Raw genomic sequence first — 10846 nt, forward strand, 5'->3', positions numbered from 1 at the left:
CCACTTTACACTGAAAAGAAAAATAAATAAATATAAATATAAATAAAGCACCATACATTTAATGGACCCACTCAGTACAGGCTTTATTTTACTTTAATTGACTCATTATTTTGTGTATTTATTGGTGCCATAATGCTTTTTATTCCACTCACAGGCATTTTTGTTTATAATCTTGTTGAGGTTTGGATTAATCCCCATTCAATTAAAGTGGCCACTCAAATCAGCCAATGACAAAATGAACTAAAGGAAATGATTTATAACCACACTATCTAGCATGATTATAGGACAAGTTTCCTTTTGAGTCTGGTTCCTCTCAGAGTTTCTTCCTCAGATCTTCCCACAGAGTTTTTCCTTACCACCATCACCCCTGGCTTTAGGGAAAAATTTAACATTTATTATTCATTTCCCTTAGAGTTTAACACTTTCGGTGAGTTGACAGTACTGTGGGTGAAATTTCCAGAGTGGTTTGAGCTGCCAGGAAGTCTTTAATAAATCAAATAATCACTCTTTACAACTGCGATGAGCAGATAAGCATCTCAGAATGCACAAAACATCAAATCTTAAGGTGGATGAGCTACAAAGCAGAAGACCACATCATGTTCCACTCCAGTCAGCCAAGAATAAAAATATGAGACTATCATGGACGCAGAGTTACCCAAACAGGACAATCTGGACTTTGTCCAGTCTTCAGCTGTATATACAGGGCATCAATAAGAGAGACAACATTAAATATAAATATATGCTTTACAAATATGCTGAAAGTTAAGCAGTAAACCTAAACCTATGAAAAATTCAGAACTACTAAAAGCATGTTATTTGCTAAATACACTGGTTGCTAAACACAAGCAGTTGCTATGGTATTCATATATACATTTTTATGAATAACTTCCCTAAGACAAAAACAAGCTGTTTTTTTAATTGCCTAAATGTCACTCTTGCCTGTCTTCAAAACTTGAGAGCTCTGCAGTTAAGGGAAATTGTAATGCTACAACAAAAGAAAACATGCTGTATAACGTATAACTTTTTAAACAGTTCAGTAGTCATGTATACAATACATACATTTTAATATATATTGCAAGTGTCTAGATACAGCACAACATTGCGCATGTGCAGACTATATAACGAATCTGTGCTATTAATATTAATATCAATACTAATAATAATATCAATACAAATAGAATTATTATTTAAATACTACTTCAATGCCCCCGTTATTACTGGAAACTACAATCATTGGTACATTTTATCATAAACACCTACAATTTAACATATAGCTAACAGTGATCTTAAGCAGCTTTTTAAAGCTTGTTGTCTGAGCACGCGCCAGGGTATGCTATCAGGACCAGCTGACACGTGCATCTACTCTGCTCAGCGTCGTGTACACCACTGTTGGGGAAAGTGATATTGGATGATCAAATGTAGAGGAACTGTGCTGATGTTGTGTGAGGAGGTCTGGGTGTGCTGCTGTGTTCAGAGCATTGTTGGAACAGGCAACAGCTTGCAGGAGAACTACATGAGTGTGCTGATCAGGTGTCCACATACTTCGGGCCATATTTGAACTATTAGCCTATGGGTTAATGAATGTATTTTAATTAAATCTAGTCCAAATATATAGTATAGTATGAAGAAAAGAAATAAAGTCTCCCCGTCGGGGAATCGAACCCCGGTCTTCCGCGTGACAGGCGGAGATACTGTCCACTATACTAACGAGGAGTTGCGCTAAACACGTACCGTATGCCTCTGTTGTATGTGTATATATGCTTTTCCATCACAACTTGTCCTAATTCTCCCTAATTCTTGTCCTAATTCATCATAATAGTTGTCCTAATTCTCCTACGGGGTCTAGACGTGACCAGCTTGAGATTGGCCCCCCACCCAACGCAAAACGTCAGCAAAATAGTCTCTAGAGTGCCAGCCAATCAAATTTAAGCATTTCTGTTACTCTCCCAGGTGCTACAATTAAAATGTTTGCGGAGACATCGGTTCGAATCCCACTCAGTGCAACATTGGAAAAAAATGCTGCAACTTTAAAAAAATATATTCTGCACACTACTTTGTGAACTATAAACACAAATACATATATTTAACACATTTCTGAATAATATATAACGAATTCTGTAAAGCGAGACACACTACATCAAAGAAATCAGTGAAAATCATTATGTTTATTTGGCATTCTAAACACTTTAAAGGAGTAAAACACTACATAAAAAACACACACGTAAGACTGCACATATCAGGGCCATGCACAGGGGGTGGCCGGGTGGCCAGAGCCACTGCCCCTCTGCCCTCATCGACTGAGGTGCCCCTGTTCCCCACCCGCACCGCTCCGCTCAAAGCATTCCGCTGATTCCGCTAATCCGCTCCAGGTTTTCCAGCTCGCTCCGCACGCCGCAACCGCAGCATCACTCACAGTATGTGTCTGCGGCGCTCTCTTGAAACTAGGACTGAACACGACACGAAAGTTCACGAGAGCTGTCGCATTAACAGGTAGGCTATGCAAGACAGTGGTTGAATTTGCGATTTTTTTTGTATTTATGTCGGTAATGTTTTGCTCTTGGTCTTCTACTAGTGCTAACAACTTGTACAACATATTCACGTTCTTAGAATTAGCTGTTTGTCTAATCAAAAATCAAATCATTGTACTCTCGATCAGATCTAATACAAACAACTACATTTTCTGTTAGCACACTTTTTAGACCCCCCCCCCCCCCCCCGCCCGCAAAAAAGACTAAAAAAAACAATGCCTTCACAAAAAAGAAGACAGAGAGAGAAAGAGCGAAGGGAGGCTGCTAAAGGCAGTTCAACACTGCAAACATGGATTAAAAGCATTGTCAGCAATGTGTAATTGTTGTTATGTTCTATCAAAACATCTACAATAAAGTCTAAAATGTGTTTGAGCGTGTGCTATCTTCTCTTTTACTATCTTCTCTTCAACCACCCCCTTAGTGCCCCTTTTTTTGGTTTAGGCCACTGCCCCTCAAAATGTCTGTGCACGGCCCTGGCACAAATATACATGTTAATGCAACATTAAAGACTAATTAAATTTATACACATTTATATATATATATATATATATATATATATATATATATATATATATATATATATATATATATATATACATATTTGTAAATATATATGTATATATATATATTTGTATATATGTAAATGTTTACATAATGTTTACTGCATGTGAAAGGACATTTACAACATTTTTTTTTCTTCTTTCTGCCACCCATCTCTGTCTTTTCATCTCATAAAATGCAGACTTCTGAAACTCCTTCCAGATCATTTCTTTTTCCATCCCCTGATTCTGATAAATGGAAAAGACTTTTAAAGGACAGTAAATATATTTCGCAGCAATTCCAGGGAAGTCTGTATGTAAGTGTGGACTGTTTGGGCCATGCTTTAGTTCCATCTTACAAAACCTACACAGGCATCCAACATGGTGAGCTTCAGGCCTCTTCCGCTTTTGCTATCGTTTTTCCTCCACCCATTTCTTTGTGGATGCAAGTTCTCTCTGAAAGAACTCGGTTTAAGTAAAGTCTTGTAATGCCATTCTAAGGTTTGTTAGTCCTTCACCACTGTAAGCTTTAAAGACCTTTGTAGAGCAGTAGAAATATCAGACAGGGCCTTGCTGTTAAAAAAAGTGGACAGAGGAGCCATCATTCTCATAGCGAGACACGTCTTTCTCTGCTTTCTCTGCTCTGGCTATTGCTTCTGCTGCTGCTGCTGCTGTTGTTGCCTCTCCATGATGCCCTAAACCAGGGGTCGGCAACCCGTGGCTCTTTTATCCCTCTGCTGCGGCTCCCTGTAGATTTGGAAAATAAATATTTAATTTAAATGTATTTTATTTTAGTTAGTTAGTAAACCGTGTTTAATTTTTTTGTTGCTCAAAATATGTGTCATAACAGTCAGGGCTGTCAAAGTGTCAAGCATTGAGAGTAACAGTCACGCATTTTGGTCTTTTGTCACACTCTCCCTCTTTTAGCACTATCTGGGTAAGATTTAACGCAACAAGCAATGAAAAAAAACATCCATTAGTGAGGGTATTTTCGGTCAGTTTGAACAAAACCTCAACACGGGCTTGAGCCGAACTGTTTTAAATGGGAGCAACATTACAAATGATAAAGGAGTCCAAAAAGGCAACAAACACTACAATAAGCAACACCAGTCATAATCTCTCTCTCTCTCTCTCTCTCTCTCTCTCTCTCTCTCTCTCTCTCTCTCTCACACACACTCTCACACACACACACACACACACACACACACACATACACACACACAAATTAATAAGTGGAAATTAAACAAATACTTTGTATCTGGTTAAATCCCGGTCAGTGGTCCTTACCAAACAACAACTCCCCCATTATAATTTGCAGCATAACTTTTTATTAACATATACTTCATTCATTTGCATGTGCTGTGCAATTGCCATGCTAATTGGACTGTTATGTCAATGCCTATGTTTTGTTTTGGAAATAATAAATAAATTATGAGGAACATAACCAGACACTGTATCATTGCAGACTGGACAGCTCTTTGCTATCCAGTTTTCAGCATAACAAGTTTATGGCTACAAACTCCAGTAAGTTCTAGACTTTAGCCGGGTCAAGGCCTTGAGACGTCACTTGAAACATGGGGAACACAGACACAGCCCACAAGAGAAGTGAAAAAGAGCATGGCCTTGGGCACCCAGCACTGACGCTGCACATCAGCCATGAACACACGATCAACATGTAATATTGAGGAGTTCACTCACTTCAGTGCCCTGGTTGCACTCCATGAACCTGAAACATGCAGATGGAATGTTTCATAAGGCTCTGTTTGACACACATTGACACACATGCATCCTTGGAAAAAGGTATGATTTTTCTTTTCAAATATTTCTCAGCCTCCAGAAATTCTCTGTTCGACTTCATGTCCTGTTTTCTTGGAATATAAATACTTTATAAAAGTGCACACATGTAAAATCAAAATCCATTGTCTCCATCACCATACAGACAAGCAGTAAACCAGAGTAATAGTTGTTTCTGAACCTGAACCTAACATGAGTGGATATGAAAACAAATATATATGTAGGATTTAAAAATACCATTAGTTTGATTTATAGTTTGGAGTGGAAGAGATCACACCTTTTCCACATGCACAGTGAGGATGATGCTATGAAAACTTCAAGCTTACAGTTTAAAAGGTTATTTTTATTTATTTATTTTTTATTTATTTATTTTTTAAGTTTAAGGCTCTGGGTTGTTTATTGGAAGCTCGGGGGTTCAAACCCCAGCACTGCCTAGATGATACTGTTGGGCCCTTAAGCATGGCCCTTAACCCTCACTGATCCAGGGGAGCTTTATTATGGCTGATCCTGTGCTCTGACCTCCAAAAGGTAGCATATGTGAAGAAATAATTTCACTGTACTGTATATGTAACAAAATAAAGGCTCCTATCTATCCATCTTATAAAGATTGATGGCACCATGAATTACGATAAATACCAAAATATTTCAGCCCAAAACCTGTCAGCTTCTGCAAAGTCATTAAGATGTAAACTAAACTTTAAGTGTTTATCACATACATACGTGAGTCTTCAGAATTCTTCTGTATGTAGTAACATTAAGATTTCCCTTCATTGGAATTTCAAAGCTTAAAGCATGGTCCATAAAAAAAAAAATTGGATTCTAAACCAGGTCTTCATGTCTAACAACAATCCTCAACCTTACTAACGATCCTGAGACGGAATGGGCACAAATCACCACAGCCCTATTCCAATACTTGTTGGAAAGTCTTCCAAGAAGAGTGGAGGTTATTATAACAGTGAAAGACCAACTCGATATTATTGCCCATGATCTTGGAAGGGAATGTCAAATATCACACATGGGTGTGATATTTGCTGATATTTGCTGATAGTATGCCATGGCGGAAGTGAAAAACATTCTTGAAAGATATCAAGTTGGATGTAATTCTTCTACCTTTTGTAGTCCTTGGCACTATTGTTTACATAGTTTCTTATACCAGTCTGCCATATAAAGTTATCACATCACCTCACCCCCTTCTAAATCAATTCAATTCAAGTTTATTTGTATAGCGCTTTTACAGTTGACATTGTCTCAAAGCAGCTTTACAGAACATAAATATAAAACAAAAGGTTAATATAAAGAATAATATAAAGATTAATATAATACAAAAATTCAAGATTAATATTAGATATATTTAAATGTGTTTGTATTTATCCCCAAAGTCTGAGGTGACTCAGGCAGCAGTGCCAAGGAAAAACTCCTTTGAATGGTAAAGGAAGAAACCTTTAGAAGAACCAGACTCAAGGGGAACCCATCCTCATTTGGGTGATACTGGAGGGTGTGATTATAAGTATACAGTCCAAAAAATGTTGTATTGTAAACTCAACAGGTAGCCAGTGTAAAGAAGTGAAATATTTGGGGTTATATGATCATAATTTCATGTCCTGTTAAGAACTATGACAGCAGCATTTTCGGGTAACTGTAGCCTATTTATTAAAGATGCAAGACAATCATCTAGTAATGCATTACAATAGTCGAGTCTAGAAGTTATGAATGCATGAACTGTCTTCTCAGCATCAGATAAGGATAGGATATTTCTTAGCTTGGCAATATTTCTAAGGTGGAAGAAGGCTGTATTTGTAGTATGGGTGATATGAATTTCAAAAGACAAGTTGCTGTCTAGTATAACACCCAGGTCTTTAACTGTCGAGCTACTTATAGCTCGACAGTCGAGCTAGTTATAGTACATCCCTCTAAATGGAAGTTGAATTGTGAGAGTTTCTGTGTACTGGTTTTTGGACCGATAAATTGTATTTCTTTCTTATCAGGGTTTAACAACAGAAAATTACAGGTCATCCAATCTTTTATCTCTTTAACACACTCAGTTAATTTGGAGACTTTAGCTGTTTCATCTGGTTTTGATGAGATATATAACTGAGTATCGTCAGCATAACAATGGAAACTAATTCCATGCCTTCTAATGATGTTCCCTAAGGGAAGCATGTATATCAGGAAAAGCAAAGGTCCTAGAACTGATCCTTGAGGGAACCCATAATTAACTGGCAATAAACTGGAAGATTCACCATTTAATTCTACAAAATGGTATCAATCAGACAGGTAGGATCTAAACCAACTTAAAGCCTGTCCCTGAATACCTGTATAATTTTGTAAGCAATCTAGGAGAATGTTGTGATCTATAGTGTTCAATGCAACACTAAGGTCAAGTAGAACTAATAGTGACATGCAGTCTTGGTCCCAAGCTAATTAATATGTGCAGTTTCTGTGCTATGATGGGGCCTGAAACCTGACTGAAACTCTTTGAAGATACTGTTCTCCTGTAAAATGGAGCACAGTTGAACAGACACAAGTATTTTAGACATAAACAAAATGTGCGAAATAGGTCTTTAATTTGATAGTTCATTAGGATCTAAATAAAGTTTAAATAAAGTTTTAAACTTAAATCCATCCCCTCCCTGATTTTTCCCTCATATTAATTAATTAATTGAAAACAGCAATAATAATAATAATAATAATAATAATAATAATAATAATAATAATAATATTTATTTAAATGTATCTGAAGTTTAATTTTATATCATTCTGAATAGCTTATATTAATGCATTTTTTTAGGCTCAATAAAACACCCACTTTACAGAACCAATAAGATTTTAGATTCATACATCTCGGTGCATTCTGTTTGACTTGGTTTGCTAGCTTGTCATGAAAGGAGGATATGTTTACTGTGGACAGAGCACTAAATCCAAGTAACCATCAATAGAAAAGTAATAAATGGAGAAAAAGGTGGATGAATACTACATACATGAAACCTTTTGTTTAAACACAAATAAAGCTCTTAATCAAAAATAAGAAAAGGATGGGAATATTTAATAGAGATTAGAGGGGGGAGGTTGTGGAGTTTATATGTTTGTCAGAAGTCATAAAGTGCATGTTTATGCTATGTGATTATTCACTGTGGTAGTGTAACAGTTCAGAGCTCATAAGCCATAATGTCCCTTTGAACCTGACTTTTGGTCCTTAGCCAGAAAAACTCCATATATTCCTCATGTACTCACAGAACCAGGACCTCTAACACACACAAACAAGCATATACACACAAGAAGACACATGCACTCACACATTATCTCTCCTACCTGGCTGAGAGATAAATTCATGTTGCAAATTACAGTGCAATAAAAAGTCTAAAATTACTGGTCAAAGGTACCAGTAACATGCCAGTAGTGACAAACTGATCGATTTTTTTTTCTTTTTTTAATTACTGTAGTTGATGTATAGTAGGTGTGCAGAAATTACTAACATATGTAGTCATGATCTGAGAGTCTGCATAAAGGATCACATGAATGTAGCAACCTGTTGTGTCCAAATGTTCAAGCGCACTGACCTCCTCACCATATCAATACAACCTTGGCACAGGAGATGGCACCACAAGCAGACAGATGTTGTAATGCTGGCTTTCATACAGCAATGTGACTATCGAGCTTCGATTTGCAAATGGTCTACAATGGAAGCCATCCAATAGTGTACAGACTTTGCCAGACATTTATTTGTCGATGGAACATTTTGCCCAACACTGGAGATCACAGAGATCGCTCTTTACCTGTTTGGACCTGCTTGCGGAAGCACTTGTTTTGCTCCAGTGTCTGTGTTTTCTTCACCAATGTGGCATGATATTGCTCAAGCTTTTGACGTGTGTATTTACGAGCAGATTGTGCAACCACAAATTCTTTTGCTCAGTAAAAAAAAAAAAAAAACTTGTTTTGTTCCACTGCACTCCAACAACATATACTGCTGCTGGATTTTTTTTAATGGATATTTCCTTTGAACGACTTAAATATTTTGCCCGGAAAAGCTCCTAAAATCTCTTAATCCTTCTCCAACAACACAAGAAACCAAATGTACACCCAACAACCCATCTAAAGTAACCTGTTGTCTGTGAGTTTGTTCTATTAACAGGCATAAGATCCTTTAATATGATGTGGTAAACAGGTTCACGTCTCAGATTCAGCTCACTTTCAACATGTTGCACATTATATCAGGGGAAGTAATTATATGAGAGATAAGACCAGCAAGAATTCAGAGCTTGTATAGTATTAAGGCCAAGTGTCATAACCTAAGAGGTTTGTTTTTCCTTTTACTCATATCAGAGTGTGTGTGTGTTTCAGTTGTGCCCTTTGGTGGACCGGTATCACATTTCTGGACTTAAGCTTTTTATTTTATGTGTTATATTAAGGATGTAGAAAGTATAGAACGAATCTGGCTTCTGAGTCATTGTATTAATATTTTGAAGATGTATTGAAGTTTTATTTAATATTAATAAAACTCTGACATTTGAATTGCAATAGGAAATGGACTGTCATTTGAAAATGTAAAGAAAATAAACTGTTTTGTTTTTTTCTGTTAGCAAATATCACACCGTGATACTCCTTATACTTGATGCCTGTGAGCATGACATAATAACACTGAGTCACTGTGGAGCAGCTTCAAGAATTAGGAGTGGGAGTACTTCCCAAACATCCCTATGCACATGGGATGGCGAGGTTTGGCTTTCCTAAAAGGTTACCACTCCTGGGGAAATGTGCTGGTAATATGCTCTGCACCTGTCAGATGTTGATCTAATGATTATAAATATAGTGAGCCCACCGTGAGACATCCAGTTATGATTGCGTAGATTTCAACATATTACTGGAAAATTAAGTAGTTCTGTCAAAACCTTAATATGACCCAGTTATTCTTTTGTCTTCTCTTATCTATTTTGTATCTAACTAAAATGAATCAGTTAATATGAAACGGCTGAAGTTGATTATGAGTGAAAAGAATGAATTCAAACAAATCTGCTGAATTGAAATGAATCAGTTAACATGAATCAGCTGGAGCTGATTGAACTGGTTGAAATGAATCTGGAAAACTAAAATTAATGTGCTGAGATCAATCAATGGAACATAAATGAATTGGTTAAAGGGAATCTGCAGAACTAAAAAGAACCAGTTCAAATACACCAAGTGAACTAAAGCGAACTTGTTCAAACAAATCTGCTGAACTAAAATTCTCTCTCTCTCATTTTCTACCGCTTATCCGAACTATCTCGGGTCACGGGGAGCCTGTGCCTATCTCAGGCGTCATTGGGCATCAACGCAGGATACACCCTGGACGGGGTGCCAACCCATCGCAGGGCACACACACACACACACTCTCATTCACTCACGCAATCACACACTACGGACAATTTTCCAGAGATGCCAATCAACCTACCATGCATGTCTTTGGACTGGGGGAGGAAACCGGAGTACCCGGAGGAAACCCCCGAGGCACGGGGAGAACATGCAAACTCCACACACACAAGGTGGAGGCGGGAATCGAACCCCCAACCCTGGAGGTATGAGGCGAACATGCTAACCACTAAGCCACTAAGCCACCATGCCCCCTTGAACTAAAATTAATCCGTTAAATGCATCTGTTAAAATATTACAAATATTTGGAAATCAAGCAGGTGAACTAAAGAGAATCTGGTCAAATTAACCAACAATTCAAATTAATTTTCAGTTGTGATTTCGAGTGCTGAGTCTAAAAATCCCTAATTATGTTAATCATTGTACATATGGAAAATAAGGTCCTCCACATTAGAAAATTGACCAGTAATTCTGATAAACACAGTATATATGGATGTAGGATGTAGGATGTATGATATAATTAAACATAGTCTATTATCAAGGACCTTGTAGAACTTACTATTTGTCTTTGACAGCAAAGATCATCATGCTCAGAACATAGTGTTATGGGCATGTAATCTTGACCAGAGGTCCAGTATAACA

The 10846-nt window shown here is 37.2% G+C and overlaps 1 non-coding gene across 1 annotated transcript; it reads right to left on the minus strand.

Moving 5' to 3' along the window:
- Nucleotides 1-1641: 1641 nt before the first annotated feature.
- trnad-guc (transfer RNA aspartic acid (anticodon GUC)) lies at nt 1642-1713 on the minus strand. Its single transcript has one exon. It is a non-coding gene; the product is annotated as a tRNA-Asp (tRNA).
- Nucleotides 1714-10846: the final 9133 nt, after the last annotated feature.

The sequence above is a fragment of the Tachysurus vachellii genome, chromosome 4 (assembly GCF_030014155.1).
Source record: "Tachysurus vachellii isolate PV-2020 chromosome 4, HZAU_Pvac_v1, whole genome shotgun sequence".
NCBI lineage: Eukaryota > Metazoa > Chordata > Actinopteri > Siluriformes > Bagridae > Tachysurus > Tachysurus vachellii.